Here is a 24,014-nt window from a genome sequence, read left to right as displayed (position 1 = left end):
CATACGATGGAAGTAGTTTTACAAAAGGCTGCAGTTGGTCGTCAATGTAACCTGATATTCTTTCAGTCGGGCTCCCATAACTGGCAACAATTGGACGTCCTGGTGGTGGTCTGACATTCTTATGAATTTTCGGAAGTGTAGAAAATGTTGGAGTTCTGGGGAATTTTGGTGTTAGTATGCTTATAATTCTCTGTGATAAACCTTCGTCTTTTCCTCGTTGTTCCAAGAACGTTTTTATGGTTTTGTTAAATTCTTTAGTTGGATCTGTCTGCAGTAGTTGGTAAGTTTCATCATCAGCCAGTTGTCTCTCTACTTCGTTAAAGTAATCATTAATGTTTTGAATTACAATTTTGTTACCCTTGTCTGCTGGTAGAATAATAATATCGTTATTGTTTTTGAGCGACTTAATAGCTTTGATTTCATTTTTTGTTAAGTTGTTCTTATATTTTAACGAATTTTCGGAAATATGAGCTTGATAAATTTGAGAGGATAACATTGATAAATTGCTCAATGGGATGATCAGGTGATAAAGGTGGAGGCTCCCAGTCGCTTTGCTCTTTATAAATAAAAAGAGTTTACCAATATTTGGTTTTTTATTTTCACATGAAGAGAATACATATATAATATTCATTTGTAAAAAATTAACATTTACTTCATAACAAACGTTATTCCTATTTGTGGATATTGGCACCAATCACGTGACCGCGTCTCAGTTAAAAGTCAAAATATGTACAATGGTTAAATAAACTAAGTAGTAGATAATTAGTTCATAGTGAATATTATGAGTTTTACTGTCCAATGCCAAGGATTCTGTAGCACTGGTTGACAACAAGTGAACTTTTCATTATGGTGACAATGTGGTTAGAAGACATACTCTTGTTTGCTTGCGTCAGAACCAGTGATGTTGGCCTCCCTCCCTGATTGTGATCTTCTCTGAAGCATGTTGTTTATTGTTTAATTTTAGGAGTGTCTATTTAATTTTGTAAATTTACTTTGATAGTTTATAAATATTCTTGTTAAATACTTTTTTGCCGTTAAACTTTTAAATATAGTATTAATAAAACAAAATGTATATATGTTTATGTATAATATGTATATATATATATATATATATATATATATATATATATATATATATATATATATATATATATATATACAGGGTGATTCGGTTAGTGTTACCGGCACTTTCTGAGCTGATTGTACTATAAAAAATAAAGAAAAAAGTTCATATAAACATGGGTCCGGAAATGCTTCCTTACTGGGTTATGGCCAATTGAAGATTTCACCAAAAATTGTGTGCAGGAGGTCAAATGATGATTTGCCGCGTGTTTATGAAGAGATATTATATAGGCGAATGCAACTTTTTCTAACGGATTTTTAAATGAGAAATTGAATAAAGTTCATCTCATAGCTGTATCTCATTTAGTTTTTTTGTTATACTACAAAAAAACAGAAATAAAATAATTTTGAAAACACTTTTTTAAGGTTTAAGGTTTAACGGACAATTATTTTGTTAAATAGGCATTGAAGACCCACATTTTTTTACAAAGAAACTTGCAGAAAATTTAATTCTGAATAAAAATTATGTGCCACACGGCTATTAACAGCGAAGTATTAGTTTCTGGAATTTAATTTTACAACAAACATTCTACCAAGCAAGAAATTCCAAAGCAAAGGAAAACCGCATTTTAATTACATAGAGTAGCCTACACATAAGATTTATTAAGATGCAATTTAAATTAAGTTTTAAATAAATTATTGTTTTTCATCTAAAGCTTATAATACTACGTACCACTTTCATAACAGGTGTTCAAAAATCAGTCCCTTGTACTTCAATACACTTAGCAGCTCGCTTTCTGATTGATCGAGTTATCCTCCGCAACGCTGCACGATTGTTTTTGATTTGTGCGGCGGCATCTTCAATTCGATTTATTAACTCTTCACGTGTATTTACTTTTTCCTGGTACACCAGGTTCTTCATCCAACCCCATATACAGAAATCTAATGGAGTTAGATCTGGTGATCTTGGTGGCCAAGTGTGTGGTCCACTGCGACCAATCCATCGCCCGGGAAACTGCTCGTTTAAGTGCATTGTTACATTATGGGAAAAGTGGGCAGGGGGCACCATCATGTTGATAAATAATATTGCACCTTGCTGCTAATGGAACATCTTCTAATAATAGTGGTAGTTGTTCTGTAAGGAATTCTAGGTACATGCGGGAATTTAGATGTCCTCGGAGAATGAATGGTCCTATTAATCGATCATGGAATGAGTCCACACCATACATTTACACTAAATCTGTGTTGAAAGTTGCGCACGATTGTACTATGTGGATTTCCCTCTGCCCAAGTGTGTTCATTGTGAAGGTTGTTGACGCCATCTCGGGTAAATTGAGCTTCATCAGTGAATAAAATGGTTCTATGATGTTGACGGTTTCTAATTAACCAGTTGCAAAATTCCAATCGAAGAGGAGGAATCTGTTGGTTGAATACTTTGAACATGTTGTTTATGGTAAGGGAACATGCTATTTTTGCGCAAAGTTCTCCATACTTCAGACTGAGGACACTGCGAATCGCCTAGAAAGACGCCGTGTACTGACACCAGGACTGCGTTCAGTAGCCATGATTATAGCCTCTTCCATATCTACATTATTCTGGCAGGGCGATCCCGATAATTATTAATACTAGGAAGTTTACCTGTTACTCTTAGGGTACGAAATGATCCACTGATCGTTTTTGGGTTTGGAACTCTGCGATTAGGAAATCGTCTTCGGTATTCTGCAGTAGCAGCGGTTGCATTTCCGTCACAAACGCCTAAGACAAATACCATGTCGGCATATTCTTCCGTTGTAAATAACAAAGGCATTGGAATTGTGACAGTAAGTTACTTTAAAATACACTTCACTAACAAACGAGTAGTAAATTAATTGTATTAAATTGCACTCATTAAACTAGTACAGAATTGGTAACAAATAATTTGGATTTCCTCAATAAATTGCAGTGTATTGTTGAACAGCTGATTTGTGATACCAACTTATAAAAACATAATTTACCTTCTGTAAAGCTAACGTGACAAAGATATGTAGGTACATGATGTAAACCATTTGGATAGTCCTAAAAAGTAATAGTATTATTGTTTTTTAGTTGAGCATTAATCTATTAAAAATCGTATTTACAATTGTATGCTAATCAATTATTTGTGTACCTTATACTTTACATTACGGTGTTTATTTACTAAATACGTATTTTCTTGCTTGGGTAGAATGTTTGTTGTAAAATTAAATTCCAGAAGAACTAATACTTCGCTGTTAATAGCCGGTGGCACATAATTTTATTCAGAATTAAATTTCTGCAAGTTTCTTTGTAAAAATGTGGGTCTTCAATGCCTATTTAACAAAATATTGTCCGTTAAAAACCTTAAAAAAGTGTTTTCAAAATTATTTTATTTCTGTTTTTTGTAGTATAACAAAAAAACTAAATGAGATACAGCTATGAGATGAACTTTATTCAATTTCTCATTTAAAAATCCGTTAGAAAAGTTGCATTCGCCTATAAATATCTCTTCATAAACACGCGGCAAATCATCATTTGACCTCCTGCACACACAATTTTTGGTGAAATCTTCAATTGGCCATAACCCAGTAAGGAAGCATTTCCGGACCCATGTTTATATGAACTTTTTTCTTTATTTTTTTATAGTACAATCAGCTCAGAAAGTGCCGGTAACACTAACCGAATCACCCTGTGTATATATATATAATAATATTTTATTATTTATATTATATTATTTATGTACATATATAAATGTACATAATTTTGTACATATAGTATACAATAATGTGCATACATGTGCGTACATGTACATATAATATGAATGAAGCACATTCACCCAGCAAGTGAGAGATCCGGGTTCGAGTCTCGGCGGAGCAATTACTTTTTGTGATTCGATGCTTATTGAAATTATATATATATATATATATATATATATATATAAATATAACATATACACTGTAAGGATGCAGGCTGTTAACATTGTAATTAACGTCACAAAGCATCCTATAGGGATTTCTATTTTTAATTTTCCTGCGCCTCCAATATGGCATATAATAACGGTCCGGCGATTGAATTGGGCTTCCATCGATAAAATGGTTATACAAATCGTATCAGTTCAATAAATAACCTGCTTGGCTCTCGATTCGTCATGTACATTTTTTACATGATTATGAAGTTTGCTAACATCTGGACAGATACTTACCGTCGCGTGGTACGACTTTCAGATTTATAGTATTATACGAACAGAAATTTTATTTTTTACCGTGGTGTGTTAAAAATGTAATATTTAAGTAAAAGAAAAACATACTTATATTACATCTAATGTCATACTATATAATGTAAAATAATGAGACCGTAAAGAGAACAAGACTTACAATATTTAGCAGTTCATAAAAAAAGTTGGACGGCATAGATGAATGTTCTGAGTCACAAGAGTTACTTGTCGATTATACGCTTAAGGAGTCACAAGAAATACATGATCAGAAGACTAAAATGAAAAGATGGCCAAAAAAACATAAGTCAAATCATAACGAAAAATCGTGAAAGAAACTGAAGGATTGGGATTAGGTAATGTAAAAGTATGTTTTGAAACGTTCTCATAGAATAATGAATACTAATATAATAATTTCTAGTTTTCTTATTTAAATAAATGATTTTAGAGTTTAAAAATGTAAAACCAGATGGAGAGGTTTTCCACTATTTTTAAACATAGGGCTGAACACTGAGCTTTATAAGGAGGAAAAGTTTTATTTAATATATACTTTTTTATATTTATAAAAACTATTTTTTATTAAGAAATAAAAATAAAATTTATATTTTTCACGCGTGGAAAATGGACAGGTGAAACCAAAATAACATCTAACTGATGCTATCAAGATTTTGAAAGTTTGTTACAAATGATATTGTACATAAGTTTGACAGGGTAACATAAAATGTTGGTACGTGAGCGAGGTTGATAGTTACTGACAAAAACTATACGCCCAAAAAAACACATTAAACTGTGACCGTTGCTAAAGTCAGCTATTTTTTATGTCTAACTCTTTGTTAAGAGTTGTTTGTTCCACTCAATTTTTTAGCGAAGATTTTATTAAATTAATTCTATTACAGGCGAATACTTAATAACTAATCCTTACAGTATGAAGTATTTCCGATTGGTCTAGACAGCTTTTATCACAAAATAAGTTTTTTGTAAAGAAATGAAAGTTTTATTCTGCAACCAAGAGATAACAAGATAATATAATTCGATATATACTTCTATATATATACTTCTCGAAATATAATTTAATACGTATTAAGATTCAATAACTAAAAATGCACAAAGCAAGGTGTATTTCCCTAAATTTTGGAAGGCGGTCGACATTAGAAATGCTATAAGAGCTAAAAACCATCCAAGTAAGTAGTGAAATTTAAAGTAAATTATATACAACCCTCGTATCTTTTAAAGTTCTTATTCTTCAACAACACACGATCGCCAATTTAAAAACATATATTTTTAGATAATTTTGTAAGACGTTCATGAAGGTGAATATTATGAAATAAATAATCAACAAAATCGTTTATATATCGACGTAAAACTTTAAAACATATTTATATACATTTTATGAAATACAATTAATATGTACAGTTAAATTTTATTTGAAGTAAGTTTTGAACTATCTTGCTGTATGTATGTTATTTTATGATAATGTAATAATCTATGTTTAATAATTTCAAAAAGAGGGAAACTTAAAATTATAAGGCAAATCTTAATGAAAACCATCATGGATTTAAATATTTAAATTAGATAAAATATCCTTGTAAAAAGACAACATTTTTGTGTCATATTTATTATGGACGTGTAAAAAAATGTTATAAATGCTTGTATACTTATTAGATTTTTTTATTGAGCTCTTTTTTACATATATATTTTAAATTGATTTATGCTTGTTAGCAGATCATCCGTCAAAACAACTAATACTTAATGACAGCAACCCATCTAAGCTGCTAAAATAACCTTGAATACTGTCAAAGCTTTGTTCAATTGTTTTCTGGAAGTTTGGTGATATCGTATTTGCTCCAAAAACAAGTCAATAATACCGAAAATATTTGTCCAAGCAAACATTTTTCTATTCATTGGAGGATTTGATTTTCGAATGCTAAAAAGCTATGTGGAATGACTTTAATTTATATTAAACTTTTTTAAATTATATATATATCAGCAAAAGAATGTATTTAGGTTCTTATTAATTTGAGAAGTAATTAAGGGGATTTAAAGATTGTTTATAATTCCTAGAGATATGAAGTTGTTTAGTAGGTCCACAGTTAATTTCATTAGAGACACTTACACTTTTTTTAATTTTCGAAGATTTTTAAAACGTGTCAATTAGTGTTGTTTTTATTTTGAATAATTTATATTACAGATGAGCAATTAATAACGAACCCTTACAGTATGAAGAATTTTCCATTGCTCTAGACAGCTTTTCCTCAAACTAGAAATAGCAATAACTGTAAATTGTAATTACGATTAAATGTGTTTTCTTACTTTATATGTATTTTTTCCATGTACATTTGCGTATGTATAATAGTTATTAAAAAGTTAAATTAAAGTTTACATCTGTATTATATACAAACTATAGTAAACACAATGTTACACAGTTAATTTAGTTTCATGAAACAATTTATAGAGCATTACTAAATAAATAACGTGAACGTATAAATATGAAAAGAAAAAGTTTAATAAAAATAAAATATGGAATATTTGTTGTATTAGACTTATTTCAGTCAAGATATAATGCCAAGACGTTTATGAAGGCAGTTAAATTTAGTTTTTGAAAATTTAGTACATTATAAAATATTTTTACAGTACTGTGAAGTATTTTTATAATAATGAGCAATTTTATTATGAATATGTATTAGAAACACTCAAAAAATTTTACACAGTTTTGTATAAAACTGTAAACATAAAACTTTTCCTTTATTTAAAACTCCCTATAGTTTATACTTTAAAAATCGACGTTTAAATTCTAAAATTTTATCATTACACGAAAAAGCATATGTGAACAGTGAATTTAATTTTGTAATTTGAGATATAAATTAATTTATGAGTGTATACTACACTGAACGTTTCATTTTCTTTATAGTATTTAATTCTTTGGACGTCCACAATACAGACTATAGCATGGCGAGCAAAGTCACCTGTTTCTGATGTGTTGGTTCTCACACACGAGCTCCTCTTGTTTGTTTTGACACTTGTTTACTTTAAAGGTCATTCCCATCCTGTTGGTTTATTTTTTTACTTTGTTTTCACATGCTCACTATTAAAGTATGCTTCACGTACGATGGGTCTTCGTCTCTAAATAAGTATAAATAAATGGTAAAAGAAGGCACAAAGTTATTGCAAAATAACACATTGTATTAAGTGTAAACTTGTAACTATTTTTTCCAATGGCGTATTTATAGGGGGGTGAGGAGGTATAGAACCTAGCAATCAAAAACCTAAGAATAAACATACAGTATTCGTATTGCATAGGTCCAAATTGCTTCATCAGTTAAATCCTTACTCTTGAATTAGACCTAAGTAGCAAGTTCAAATTTTGATTAATATGGGCCCCTATACTAAATAATAAGAATATTTCAATTGAATATCATTATTATAATATTGCTAGTTACACAGAACTTAAATCACTCACATGAACGCTGTGTGCTGAGGTCCAGTTAATCTTTTCAGTTAGTTCAGAATTATGTAACTAGGTCTGAGCTACGTAACTTGTTAAAGAGCCATTCAAATACTTTCTACCTGACCTCTTAATACGACAATCCGACCACTCAGTATTGCTTTACCTTAATATATATATATATATATATATATATATATATATATATATATTGCCTTGTGTAACTCGAGCAATCAAATTTAACATTTATTACTATGCGAGGCGGTGGGGGAGGGAAGCGTTAGGAGCAGAATGAACAATTTCTCACACTGATCATTATTGTTATAAGATACTTCCTCTTTTGAATGTCACCACAGCAACTTATAGTCTTCATTTCCATCTTGTGTACAAAAAAAATAATAAACATTCAACGAAATGCATTATCGTTAATATAACAATAAAACAGTTAGTAAGACTTATTCAAATGCCACTAGCGTAAATTGAATTCTCTAAAAAATTACTTTTATTCCTTATAGAAGATTCAATGAAAATTAAAAGCGTTCGAAGTTGTATAAAAGCGTTAGAAAAACGGAATTTAACATTTATTTCCAGATAGAAACAGCAAGCAAGGGGATGCTGTTTTTTGTTGAAAATGCTTATATGAGGTCTAGCGCCAAATAGGTTATAGTATCTAAGGAAATATTAGATCTAATAGAAAGATTAAGAGATTATACAAAAGAAATTTTTATAATCCAAATGTGTCATCAATTTACGTAAGAATATTTGTGACTTATTTGTTTAACATTTCTCTCATATTTTAAACATCAAAACTGATTCATCATGACGTTGTAAGTCATTTAAACTTTATAATTAGGCATTATTTTAAGAAATTGCACATTGAAAATTCAATAAAAACCAACATATTTTATATATATAAAAAAAAAATAAACAATTTTCTTTGTGATAAAAGATGAAACGTAATAAATATATTCTGTACTAAGGTAATATTAGTATTAGTTTTATTGTTTATATTAATCCGTGCTTATTCGAACATATATTTCACTATCTCAATTATGTTATTAATTAGTTATTCCATTAACATTGGTTATCCAATATTTTATTACCAATAATATGTAGTAATTATGAGAACTGATATTATAGACTAATTAATTATTATTGAAAGCAAACTATTGTATTTGTTACAATCTCATAATACTGCAACATAATGAAGGACAAAATGTCTTTGATTGAAACGAATAATATTATCAATATCACACGTATTACGTTTGCTATGAATGCTCGTACTAATTTATCTTAAAAAGCTATATTAAATACTAATGGTGATTGTCCCTATCATAGTTTTACATCTGTTAATTATTGCTTCAAATATATGCGTCATCATCTTATTTAATCTAGTTTTTGTACCTTTAAAATGTTGACCATAACGTGTCAGACTTTGCTCATTTTTAAAACACTACAAAAATGTTGTATTTATATTAGTAAAACACGCTTATGACAATGGCCCAGAGTTTGAGACAAAAATATTAAATTGATTTTCTAATTGTAATTTCAAAAGATTGGTACATCTTACATATTTCGAGAAAGCATATACTGGTGGTGATGCTTGTTGTTGTCATGTGTCAGTCGGTGTGTTACAGTGATTAAATCTTCTTGTTCTTAATTTTCAATTTGTCTTGTATTTATTACAATATATGTATAAAGTTTTTCTTTTGTTTTTAAGTAAAGAGTTCAATTAAATAATAATAGTTTTTATACTTTAAGTTCATTTAATTTTGCATAGGTTAGTCATTTATTTATTTATTTATTTATTTTTATTTTCAAGCTCCAAAACAGGTATAACACCATATTTACATTGGGGCAGTTCTTCTTATTACAATACCATATATTGTGGGTTAAAGTCCCCAACAATGCACCCCCCCCCCCCCCCCCCCCCCCCCCCCCCCCCCCCCCCCCCCCCCCCCCCCCCCCCCCCCCCCCCCCCCCCCCCCCCCCCCCCCCCCCCCCCCCCCCCCCCCCCCCCCCCCCCCCCCCCCCCCCCCCCCCCCCCCCCCCCCCCCCCCCCCCCCCCCCCCCCCCCCCCCCCCCCCCCCCCCCCCCCCCCCCCCCCCCCCCCCCCCCCCCCCCCCCCCCCCCCCCCCCACCCCCCCCCCCCCCCCCCAAAACCCCCCCCCCCCCCCCCCCCCCCCCCCCCCCCCCCCTAGCAATAAATTTTAAAGCAATAATAACTTAAAACTACTACTTATAATAATTATACTTACACCTTAATTTTAAGGAATACACCACGCATATTATATCCTTTATGTAATAGACATAACTCACTCAAGTTAATATTAAAATACAACAACAAATTAAAATAACAACAATAAATAAATGGCACAGATAAAAAAAAATAAACAATAACAATATTTAAACAACAACAATATGGTGAGTATAACATTGCATTTGCGATTTCACAAATAATTCAATGTAATTTAGTTAATAATCAACAAACAAGCATACATAATCAACATTATTTTAAGTTGTACATTTTCAACTCATGCAGAAAAAAGCCAAAAACAATATGTGTGTAATATATCTATTAATTAATACTCTAAAAATTTAACAATTTCATAAATAACTATAAATATACAATGTTATACATTAATTATTAAGATTCAGTTTAGAGATTAGACACTTGTTTTTAAAAGTAGAATCCGTTTCGAAAAAATATATCTATTTCCCTCCACCTGAAAGGCCTTTTTTTTCCAATATTATGTGACCTCACCATCCAGGAGCAGAGGCGAGGACGCGGTGCGCCACAGTCCGCACGTGTGGCAGCTCAAACAGTAGCCCCGCCCCTTACTGTCTTTAAAGCTAGGGACCTAAAAACTTTAACCCCCAGACCCTCAGCGCTGTCCACCCGTCCCATGAACAGGCCCCTCAAAAAACTCTGTCTCCATCACATCCCTCTCAGGCTCAGACTCTCAAACCCAAACTGACTCATTCAGCTCTTAATAAGGAATCAAATATGTATAAATATTAAAACATATAATAGAGGTAGGTAGAAAATCTTTTTTGAACCTTTCTATGGCAGCATCTTTGTGTTATACTTGAATGGGATTTCCATTATTATACAAGCCGCCTCCACCCTGGACCTGACCCAAGGCTCTATATAATGAAATCAATGTATCTAATATTAGTAAATATTTTATTCCTTGCCGAATATAAACCCCATAATTCGATTTGAGAAGAAATACATCTAAAAACATGTTCGCTAAAAGACAAATTGCAATCAATGTAAAATATCCCAAAATCCTTTATTGAATCAACCCTTGAAATCAATTTCCATTTAAATAAATATCTTTATTAATACAAATTTTTTGAGCCTACTGAATGTCATAATTATGGCATTTAGAAATATTAAAATTCCATTTTTTATCCACTCCCATGATAAACATTATCCAAATCCCCTTGTAGTTCATTGGCATAGATTGATTTGATATTATTTTTTAGTAATTTAAATCATCAGCAATTATAAACGATTTGGAAAAAAGTCACACAATTACCACAAATCCATTAATCATAATTGTGAACAAACTAGGGCCTAAATTTGACCCTTGTGGTATCCTGATTGAACTTAAAAGATGACGATACATGACCTTTATACAACACATATTGATTTCTATTAAATTAAGTAAGAAACAAAAAAAGAGTATTAGACTATCAGAGACCCATAATAGTGCATTTTCTTTAACAAAATTAAATGATCTACTTATCAAAGGCCAAGGAAGGGACAGCATCCGTTCCGATGTCATACAAATCCAACACCCGAGGTAGACGTAATGTGTAAAAGATAACAAATTGGTTATTAACGACGACCAGGGACGAATCCATGTTTGCTAGATATTAGAAAACTCTTTAATGATTATTTAACGGCTTCTTTTGGAGATTAATTTCAAAAATTTTGGCTGGGACAGAAAGCACAGCAAAACAGGTCTGTGATTTATTATTTGTGTCTCTTTCCACTTTTTAAAAATGGTGTTATTTTTGGTTAATTATCACATTTCTCTGGAATAACTCTAGTTTTTAAACTTAAATTAATAAGAAGAGTAAGTGGCTTGGTAAATATATCAATACAACCTTTAATTAAATATTGTGAATAAGGATCAGGACCCATAGTAGTTTTCGTCTTGAGATTTTTAATAGCAAGGTGGACATCTCGCTCAAACCCGTCCGGGATAGGCAACTCACGCCTGCCAAGGTGGCCCCAGTCAAAGCCATCTCTGCTGTAGGCTCCACTGCGTTATTTCGTGTAACTTGAAACTTAAAATACTGCTCAAAATACATCGAAATTTCCTGGCCATTATTTATAATTGACGGATTGTTATATTTCCATCATTGATAGATTATTTTTATGTTTTTTTTGTTTTTTTTTATAAATTTCCACTATTTTTTGTTTTTTATTTTAGACACTAAGTTAATAATTTATCACAATGATAATAATTTATTGTAAATTTACTGCATACAATATGAAGTTAGGTTGTAGAAAGGGCTAGATAGCCCTAAATCCACCTCTTTAATAAAGGCGTTTTCATATCATTTCATTTTATAAACCAATATCATCACTATACAAATATCAAAGTTATAAGAGGTTGTTGTTTATAACCTTTTATACATAATTTAAATTAGATTACAAGGTAAATGATTTCTAAATTAATTATTAGATCTTCAACGCTCTCATGATTTCCCTTTGTGTTATAACTTCATTTTATTGATTTAAAATGATTATTAAAACTTAAACAATTACATTTTTAAATTAAAAAGGCTAGGAAGATTATTATCTAAATTATCTTACAGTGCAGAATGAAAAAGAAGGACAACATAAGGAAATTACAAATGCATAAAGGAAAGATATATGTTGGACACATATTGAACTTCGTTTCTGCAGTCAAACCCAAGAAACTTATGTTCATTTAAATATCCATCAATCGGTTTCAGCCTGTTTCCTATCGTGATGTTTTTTACTAGAATGGACTTTCACAATATTTTTATCGTAATTATATTAAACCTAAACAGACATAAAACGGACACATAATATGGAAATATTTCTTCTACTGACTGCAACCATAATTTCGAATGTAGCTAATAACACGTACTAAAAGTACCATACCAAGTCAGCACTAACGGGTGTTTTTGCCCAGTATATGCCCAGTAAAAGTTTAACATTTATTTACATTTTTCAGGTTTTATGGTATAAACAGATTGAAAAATTAGCGATAAACTTAAAATCTTGAAATATTTTATTACACTTCTAAAAATGTTCAATAAATGTCAAACGTTATAGACAGAACCACTTCTGCTGGTGAGTGAAAAGGCATGGAGCTTTATCGTGATTAGCTGAAGCTGAATTAACCGCTGATTATTTTGAGTAATCAGCAATCAGTATACTGTATTGTTCTTATCACTGTTAAATTATAGTGGACAGAACCAGTAATGCACCTCTGCTGGTGATTGTAAAATGACAGATCCTTATCTTGATTACCTCAAGTCAACTTCACAGATTATTCAGGAATTAGTATAATGTATCGTAGTTATTACAGTTTGCTAGGTTTTTTATAATATCATACTATATTCTTTCTTAATGTTAATCCTTCTTGATTGTTTCTCAGGTTTGTCGTATCACCCAAAGAAAATTAAGGACCGATTTTCTGTAAATGTTTTGTTACAAAATACAATGCTCGTATTTTTGTTCTAAATGTAATAAAACTCGCCACTATATGATTTTCCTCTATATATTCACGATTAAATACATTTTTAAACACAAATAGGACCGTATGGAATCAGGTCCCTTAGGATGACAGTAGCGATGAAATGGGAAAAGTTTGTTTACCATTCAGTTAGAGCGTTATTTCATTTATAAAGATAAATTTTATGGTTGAAAACACAAAACCTTTGCATAGATACTCACTACCATCAACTCGGTGCGATATGGTGTAGTCGGGCTCATTTAATTCTTCAATGGCAATTATAAAAATTACTCAACTCTCGGTTTAGTATTTTTAATAATTCATAAACTCCCTATAAACAGCCCCCTTCCTTGTCCAAATAGTTGGTTTCTCCATCAGTTGGTCACGGCCTGCCAAATAATTGTTGCTGATTGGTGTCACAGCCACCTCTTGTATTTTCACTGTCTGCTGAAAGATATTAAGAGGTTTTCATCATGTTGATCAAATTGTGAATTATCTTGCCTCAACAGAAACGGTAAAAATAGTGCTTTTAACCTTCCCTTTTTTAAGGAATTTTTTTAAATACAAACATTGTGTAAACAACTTTAATTCTGATATTTATTAAAATAGAGACATTTAAAATAAGTATTCATCTTCGGAAAGGAGATTGGTCCGTCCAATAGAATGTATTTATTATTCGTAATTCTTTTTCGTTATAATATTGTTCAAAGGATTCGTAAATCGAACATTAATCCCAACATTTTTATTAGTGTTTTATTAGTGTTAGTGTGTTTTTATTAGCTAATCGAGGTGTGTTACAAACAGCGCTGTAAATGCAATTAGACAAACAAGGAATGTGTGACGTCAGCTCCAACCATAGTTTAATATGTAGCATTTGTGACGAATGATATTTTTCCGCAACCTGCCAACTCCACTCCCTTTCCGCTAATACTTTTACATGCTCTAAAACATACATATAGCATTCACTTTAAAATTTAGTAACTATAAAGTTATATTTCATAACTGTAATAGATTATTTTGTAATTTATATACTGAAGTTTGTGACTTTTCCGTTTTCGTTATGATATTTGCACAGAAACAAACACATTTTACAGAAAAAAGTTACGTCATCTGGTATATATTTCGAGTCCTATAAAATAATATTAAGCATGAAAGACACTAAACAATTCATACACCATATCTGAATTCATAAGTAGGTATTGAAAGTTTAAAGTATAGAAATGGAAGATTGAACTGTCTTAGGGTTGCAATATTGCGTCATTATATATGCTATAACGTCGCTAAAAATTTATACAAATTTAAACCTGATAAAAGCTGCACAATATTTATCTTATATCTCAGCTAATTTAATTGACCAGATATATAAGCATCCGGTTTTGTGTCTCAAAAATTTTCAAGTATATAATCCATGTAATTACCACAGTAAATAAATTATTATTATTTAAAATTCGACTAACTTCTGATCGAGCTGGAAAGAATATTTAGTTTGATGTTAGATAAAAATTGTTTTAGTCTTATGCAGTAATATAAATCGGATATCTTAAGAAAATACGTTGTTTTGTGTATTAGATTTCTGCTCCCAACACGTGATTTAAAACCACTGGCTATTTAAACTGAGGTATTTTTGTGTGATGATCTTAAATTTTTCACATTAATAGGAAGTAGAAGTAAGTTACGGAAGTTTTACTGAACAACATAGCAAATATTACATAAACCTAATAAAACTATTGACTTATTGTTGTTCTATTTTTAAGTATATCTTTATTTCAAGTACTAAAGTTAAGTTCGATTATTTCGTGCTATGAAGGCCCAAAAGCTCTCTCTTATACCATAATGTTAGAATGAATCAATTTTTAGTAATCATAGTGAAATATGTGTATATACAGGGTGATTCATGAAGTTCTCCCCCAACTTCTACAGCACATTGTACTAGTAAAAATAATGAAAAAATGTTATATAAACATAGGTCCGAAAACGCTTCGTTAGCGAGTTACAGCTAGCGAAAGATTTTCGCCTGAATTCCTGGGTGTAAAGAGTAAAATAAAGCCATACTGAACTTTTGGAAAGGTTAATTTAGTAAGAAATATCGTGGATTCTTATGTATTTTTACCTGATTAAAGCTAATAAAATAGGTTTCAGAACTGTTAGTACATGTAGTAGTTTTTGAGGGATTCAGGGTTAAATGCAAAAAATTGGGGCACGAAACAATGTTTTTTTAAAATTTGATGTACAATAAACTTTGTTAAATTGGTAATAAATACATAAAAATTCAACAAACATTTAATTGTAGAGAATTAATTCTGAGAAAATTGATATAATCAAAGTCTAAAATTAAACAGAAATAAGTACCAAAAAAAATCGATTTTATTCAGTATAATACATTACTAGCTGTAAAGAAATACCGTACGGTATTTAGTTAAAATAAAACAAAAACAAAATTTTTGTTTCCTTAATGATGAGATACATTGAGAAAACAAGATTAACTGCTAAATAAAATTTGTTTGTAAATAAAAATATCATGTTTTATTACGTTGCATTTTTTTAAATAAAAATTTACATCAAATGTTAGAAAATAAATGAAGCAAACATTTTCCCATTATTGTTTACTAATCATCGAAATGCAGTTTTTTGTTTTATTAATTTCTAAGTTGGTGTAACGCACGAATAACAGCTGATCAATAATGGTATTCTGTACTGTTACGTTAGAACTGTGTATTAGTGGTGTTTTGCAAGCTACAGCAGGAGATTGGGTTCTGTGAATCGTGTTATTAAATGCAATTTTTCTGTGAGTTATAATTCGAATTGTTTATTCAGCGAAAAAATGCCTTACTTATTTACATCAGAGGAATACGCTGATATGGTTTTTATTTTGGGGTTACTGTAATGGTAATGCTAGAGCTGCTGTAGAAAAATATGAAACTACGTTACCCTAATAGGAGGATTCCAGATACCAAAACAATTTCAGGAACTTTTCGTACTCTTCGGGAAACAGGATCACTACCAAGTACTAGAACCAATTATGAACGAGCTGTCCAACTTGATGATGATATTGTTATTAATGCTGTTCATCGCAGTCAGGTGTAAGTACACGACGTATTTCTAGGCGGATAGGAGTTTTCGCAGTCAACGGTGTGGAGGTCACTTAATCGAAACAAATTTTATTCGTTTCATAAACAAAAGGTTCAACATCTACAGCTAGGGGATGGTCCGCTTTGCTTGGAGTTTTCCAACTTTTTGAATATTAATAATCAACTCTACAAGCGTATTTTGTTTACGGATGAGGCACAATTCACTCGGGATGGTGTCAATAACTTGCACAATGAACACTCATGGGCAGAAGAAAATCCATATGAGGTAGTGGAACAGAACTTTCAACACCGATTTTAGCGTCAATGTCTGGTGTGGGCCTTTTGCACAATCGGGCTGATTGGACCTTTCATATTACCTGGACGCCTAAATGCTGAGTTCTATTTGCATTTCCTTCAAGAAGAGTTGCCGCAGCTGTTAGAGAATGTTCCTTTACATCTCAGACAAAATTTGTACTTCCAGCATGACGGAGCACCTCCCCACTTTTTCACGTGCCGTTTCTGCTTACTTAATCATCAATTTCCTGGACACTGGATTGGTCGTGGAGGGCCTCACCCTTGGCCACCAAGATCACCTGATCTGTCTCCATTGGATTATTGCATCTGGGGATGGATGAAAGACATTGTATACAAGACAAAAGTGAATTCTCGTGATGAATTAATTGCCCGTATTATGGATTCGGCTGTGCAGATACAGGGGAAGTCCTGAAAAATTAAGAAACGCAACAAAAGCAATACACAAACGTGCTGCAAAATGTATTGATAATGATGGCCTAATTTTCGAACATCTATTATAAAAAGGTGCGTACGGTTGGCCCAACCTGATTAACTTTGCTTAAAACTAGTAATGTATTATACTGAATAAAATCGATTGTTTGGTACTTATTTCTGTTTAATTTTAGACTTTGATTATATCAATTTTTCTCAGAATTAAATTCTCTACAATTAATGTTTGTTGATTTTAAATCAAATCAAATCAAATCAAATCAAATCAAATATCCTTTATTTCCATCAGACATGTAACATGCATTGGATTGCGTCATAAATATATATATATAAAAAAAAAAAAAACACATGTACAGTTTTGTATCTATAAAATTATTATTAATCAATTATTTAATATTTATATATTATAATTAATCAATTATTAAAACTAATTAATTTTACATCATACAGACTATTTATTTCCAATAAATTCACTGAGGGTGTAGAAACATTTTTCTATTAAAAAAGCCTTCAGTGTTCTCTTAAAGACCATTATATCATTTACATTCTTTAGGTCCACAGGAAGAGAATTATAAAAAATTACGGCATTATAAAAAACAGTGATGTTTGAAAAAAGAGGTTGCATGGGGGGGAATATTTAATTTGTTGCTATTCCTGAGACAGTGTCCGGACTGCGGAATTAGTGACTCGAAAATGCCCTGGTTTTGCTTAAAAAAGACCAATGTGTGGTAAATATATATACTTGGAAAAAGTAAGCAGATTGAAGTTCTTAAAGTGTGATTTGCAGGATTCTGATTGATGGATGCCAGCAATAGCTCTCACCGCTTTCTTCTGCAAAAGAAAGACATGGTTTGTTCTGCAATTTTCAAAACCCCAAATTTCAAACAGCGTATGAAAGGTAGGGATAAACTAATGCAAAATATGAAGTTGTTAGAAGCACATCGGTGCCCGTGAAAGATGAAAGTCTACGAAGAACAAAAATACCAGCACAGACTTTACGTGCGACATGATTTACATGAAAGGAGAAGCTAAGATTCCTATCGACAATTAGGCCTAAAAACTTGACAATTTGCTCAGAACAAACCCTCTGTATCGCCAACCCAAACACTCAAAGAGTCATTGCGTCTTGATGAAATTGAAAAATCTAGCAATGTAGTTTTATTCAGTATTCACGGCCAAACCATTACTCTGAAAACCACTGGACTATTGAATTACACTGAACAAACGTATTTATCTCCATATTGAAACGACAAGACTCATCAATTACAAGTGATGTGTCGTCAGCAAACAAACACAACAAGCCCTCGAAACACAACTGCTGAGGTCATTCACATACAAAATAAAGAGGAAGGGTCCAAGTATGGAGCCCTGTGGCACACACCGTCTTGACAATCTGCTCGTCAGAAAAGCATCTTTTTCCTAGTTATTTACGTCAACGTATGGAATTTCCACAACTTGTCTACGCTGACTCAAGAAAGATGACAGCCATTGATTTGCCAAGCCACGCACACCCACTCTGTCAAGCTTTTGCAAAAGAAGTTCATGCGAAACCATGTCAAATGCTTTTCTCAAATCAAAAAAGATACCAGTAGAAAACTGTCCTTCATCAAGAGCTTTAACAACTTTATCCAAGAGAGCAAACATTGCCTTCACAGTTGAGCCTCCCTTGACAAAGCCAAACTGTTTGTCAAACATAACTTTATTACTCTCCAGGAAAGCCGTTAAACCTTATCAAAACTGCCTTCTCAAACACCTTAGAAAATGTCGATCCAATCGAAATAGGCCTGAAATTATCAAGTTCCTCAACCAGTCCCCTTTTATGTAACGGCTTCACTATAGACAACTTTAAAATGTCAGGAAACAGGCCATTTTCAAACGAAAAATTTATCAAATGAGCAAGTGGCCTAACAAAAATACTCCGTACATGATTTAAGAAGCTTCGATGATATATTGTCGAAGCCAGAAGAAGCCTTTTGCTTTTATAGATCTGATGATGTCAGATACTTCCACTTCAGAAAACAGGCGAAAAGAAAAATGAAGACACCCCTGCACATGATTGTTGTTGAAGAAGAGACAACGATATGGAAGATGAACTTGCATTCGACCACATTAATGAAGAAATCATTGAACAAGTTAGAAACGTCCTTCGGATCCCTAATAATGACTCCTTTACTATCCTTGATGGTTCGAGGGATATCTGCCAAAACTCTTGCCTTACCTCTATGCTCGTTCACTATGTCCCACACAGTCTTAACTTTATTTGAGGAAGTCTGCAGTAAATGTTTAACTTTAGATGACTTAGCTTCCCTCACACTAGCCCTTATATTGCCTCTTCAAAGAAAGGTATTGTTTTCTTCTCTCATCAGAAGAACTCAGGTCTTTAGTTTTATAATACCAATGCGCAACCAAATCACGTAGCTCAATTTGCTCCTGGGTTAAAGACACTTTGGCATTTGGAGAACGCCCACGAATCCGAACCCTTTTCTCAGGAAAAGCCTGAATGAAATAAAACTCTATAGAGGACATAAACAAGCTCATCTTATCATCCATTGTTCTAGCTGCGTAAACATCATACCATGTTTCCCCACCCAGAAGATGTCTAAAAATACGAACATTATCTTCTACAAATGATCGCTTAAGCATAAACTTAGGGCAATCAGGACTAGATAAATACCTGACATGTGAGATTTGTGCATGGTGATCGGACAGTGCATTTATCACGACAGAGCAACTGAAAATGTCTTCAGAAAGATCAGTATATACGTGATCAATTAGGGACCGGGAGTTTTTAAATTCCCTCGTAAATGAATTTACTTTATTGCTTAAATCGTGAGATGCCATCATGGATAGAAGACTATCTACTCTCATGTCAGCAACAGAGAGATTAACATTGAAATCACCCACAACAACAGTTCTAACTTCTGGATTTATAATTTTTTGGAGGCAATCGGATAAACATTCATAAAACATCTCATGTTCTTGCACTGACGCTGAAAAAGGTTTCGGCTTATAAGCGGTAACAACAAGAAGAGGAAACTGTCTAAATTGAAAAATCGCTGCCGCAAGCTCACACCTACCCTCCTGACAAAATCGGGAGACATCTAAAACATTGTGTTTTATTGAGGGTTTACTAAAAATGCAAACACCTCCCTTTTGATAAATTTTCCTACAGAAAGCTGTAACACCAGTGTAACCATGCAGTGACAATAAACCTCAAACTCAAAATCTCTCAGGTGGTGTTCAGATAAACAAATTATATCTACATTTTCGGGCGTCAATAAAAAAGTTGAAAATTATCAATCTTGTTATTTATACCCTGAACATTTTGATGAAGAATTTTTTACAGTATCAGGTGGGCTATCCAGGTGTCCAAGATTTGCCACTGCAGAGTCCCCGGGGGGGACCACTCATAAAAAATCTGTGCAAGGGGTCAACACCTTTTCAAAACCCTCAGACCGCTGCAATGCCGCAATGAAAACAGACTCAAAAAGCGTAGCTAGATGAGTTTATACCTCTCCTATTGAGGTGTCGTCCGTCTCGGGCCAGGTCACGCCTCCCTACAGAGCAGTTAGCCTCCACATAAGTGACTCCAAAGTTACCACACATCAGCTCAATTTGTTCATTAAAGTGAAAAAGGGCCTTGTATGAAATGTCAGTTCTAGTCAGTACACTGTTTACAAAAACTTTGGAATTTGGAAACTGAGTCCTTACAGTGTACAGCAAATCCGCCCATGCTGTGAAGTGCTTGACGTTTACCATGGCCGCCATTGTAGCCAGGCCCCCCCTTGTAGCCTCGTATAAGATTGTTTGTGCCTACATGTAAATAAATAACAGAGAACTGCCTGTTAACTAGCTTCAACAAGTTCTGCTTGATGTATTTATGTATTTATTACCAATTTAACAAAAGTTATTGTACATCAAATTTAAAAAAAACATTGTTTCGTGCCTCAATTTTTTGCATTTAACCCTGAATCCCTCAAAAACTACTACATGTACAGTTTTTAAACCTATTTTATTAGCTTTATCAGGTAAAAAATACATAAGAATCCACGATATTTCTTACTAAATTAACCTTTCCAAAAGTTCAGTATGGCTTTATTTTACTCTTTACCCAGGAATTCAGGCGAAATCTTTCGCTAGCTGTAACTCGCTAACGAAGCGTTTTCGGACCTATGTTTATATAACATTTTTTCATTATTTTTACTAGTACAATGTGCTGTAGAAGTGGGGGAGAACTTCATGAATCACCCTGTATATTTCTTGCTAGATAATTTCAATTTTTTATCAGATTAGGTGTGTTGGATTGAATAAGTCGCTTGTAATGAAACACACACCATAGTGCAAACTCTGTGAAATCTGATTTTGTGACCAACAACTAAAAATATATAACATCTCCCGACACGAGTTATTTTTTAGGACGTTTCGCGAATTTTGCGAGGAATTAATGAGAGTAGCAGTTATAGACGACGGATATACTAAATAATCATGAGACTTATGGGATGCTGTAGATAAAATCTGGCAAATATGAGGTTATGTTTCTCAATTTTTATCTGTCACAACAGCATATTCTTAATGCATATAAATGATCAATGCCTTTGTCTCTAGTACCAATTAGTATATCCAAAATAAATAGTCAACATGTGAGAAATTGTGAAATTACCTACATATTAATTACGAGTGACTTGAGTGTACTGTAAAATATTGAAGTTTGATATACCAATGCGTCACAGGTGCAGTAGTATTCTAACATACCGCAAGCTGCATTAGTGTGAATTAGCTGTAGATATATTCTGTTAAAGTTCATTGGCAAATTCCAATATGTACTTCAATTATAACTCAATATAACAGATTTAATTCGCATTAGCTTTTCAATCAAAACTGTATGTAACAGTGATATAGTGTAATATGCCAATAGAGTAATAATTGAACATCTGGTTGATTCATCCATGTAATAATAATAATAGCACATTACCAGCATACACATATTTCATCATGTCATCTCTGAAGAAAATGTGAATTTCTTGATTGCAACCTCTCTGTTCTGTTTGTTTAAATGCAAAAGTCTTATAATAAGCCCTACAGCGTTATTATATATTATAAATCTATCAATTGATATTGATTTATTTTTATTAACTAATCTATGATAATTAGTTATACTCGGCCTATTTTACATGTTTGTTCGTTCGCTCTAACTTTGTTTGCATAAATTTTATTCAACAATGCTTTATATTCATAAATTTATCGGTTATACAGTTTGTTATTACATGCGTTACTTAACCTAAATTAATATATTGCGCAATAGTTATTAGAATAGTAATAATGGCTTCGTCATATACAGTATTAAACGCTATACATTGAAAATAAACTATTCTAAGATGTAAGTTAAAATTATATTATTGAGTCTAAAAATAGTTATAATAAAAATAAAAATGCAAATATAGTATTAAAGTGAATTTTTGAAGTCTTTGAAGTTCCACTCTTTCTTCAGTTTCCAATGCCCTTCAAGGTTTTAATTTTCACAATTGGTTGAGTGTTCAAGGATTAAAATTCTCATTTGTGAATTTTTTTCCATTCAATCTTTTCTTAATTAAAACGTATTACATCTGGATTTGATTTATTCTTGAACACAATTTATAAACAAAATTTAATGATCATTAAATTACAATACGCTCGTACAATTTAAGGTTAAGTACAAGTTATTAGCATATACTCTATTTCATTGAATACTTTATCATAAACCCGTAATAAAGTATTATACTTATTTGTATTATGTAATTAAACTCCCTAGTTAAGTTGGAAACTCAAAGTTGACATTGTTTATTAACAGCGTAAACAATAAATAATGAAGCTATTACACTGATTGCAATGGCACCCATTGGCCCATATCATGCCGTAATTAACCAAACAGTGATCAGCGCCCAAACAATACTGTAGTGTCCTCAATGTATACTGTGCGTCGCAAGAGCGTAAACAATAGTGAAGCTATTACACTGATTGCGGTAGGACCCATCGACCGATGTCATGCCGTCATTAGCCAAACAGTGATCAGTGCCTAAACAATACTCTAGTGTCCTCAATGTATGCTGTGCGTCACAAGAGCGTAAACAATAGTGAAGCTATTACACTGATTGCGACGGCACCCATCGACCCGTGTCAGGCTGTCATTAGCCAAACAGCGATCACCGTCCAAACATTACTGCAGTGTCCTCAACGTATACAAGCAAACGACACATGCATCTTTAAGAATCACAAATGTATATTCAGTACTTATAATCGTTAGACCATAGTGGCTGTGCTACGCTGATCTTATCTGTAAGGGATGATTTAATATCACTCGAAGTTATGCTGTTATATTTAAATTTATTAATAACTTTAATAAAGATAAGTTTCATTTTTCAATATATCTTCAATAACATATAAATTAATTGAGTTAAACAGGTTTCCTTGGGATGATGAAGATTGTCTAAATGTTTGTTTTCAAACCTAAAATTGCTGTATTTGTATTCATTTATGATCATTACTAAGTAACGATAATCGAATACAGCATCAGGCAGATTCTCCAGGTTAATAACAATGAGTTCATTTACTGTAATATTGAGTGGATAAAAAATTACAAACTGCTTTAATAAACTAATAATATAAGAACACTTTTTCTAAGATTAACTCACTACTTCTTATTTACTTAGTTAGATATCATATTTATTTAATCTGCTATTTTTACGGTAACTTTATGGTACCCATAAGATCAATGTAAAAATATTCCCTAA

Source organism: Homalodisca vitripennis, chromosome 3, assembly GCF_021130785.1.
Source record: "Homalodisca vitripennis isolate AUS2020 chromosome 3, UT_GWSS_2.1, whole genome shotgun sequence".
NCBI classification, from domain to species: domain Eukaryota; kingdom Metazoa; phylum Arthropoda; class Insecta; order Hemiptera; family Cicadellidae; genus Homalodisca; species Homalodisca vitripennis.
Note: the sequence above shows the minus strand (reverse complement) of the source record.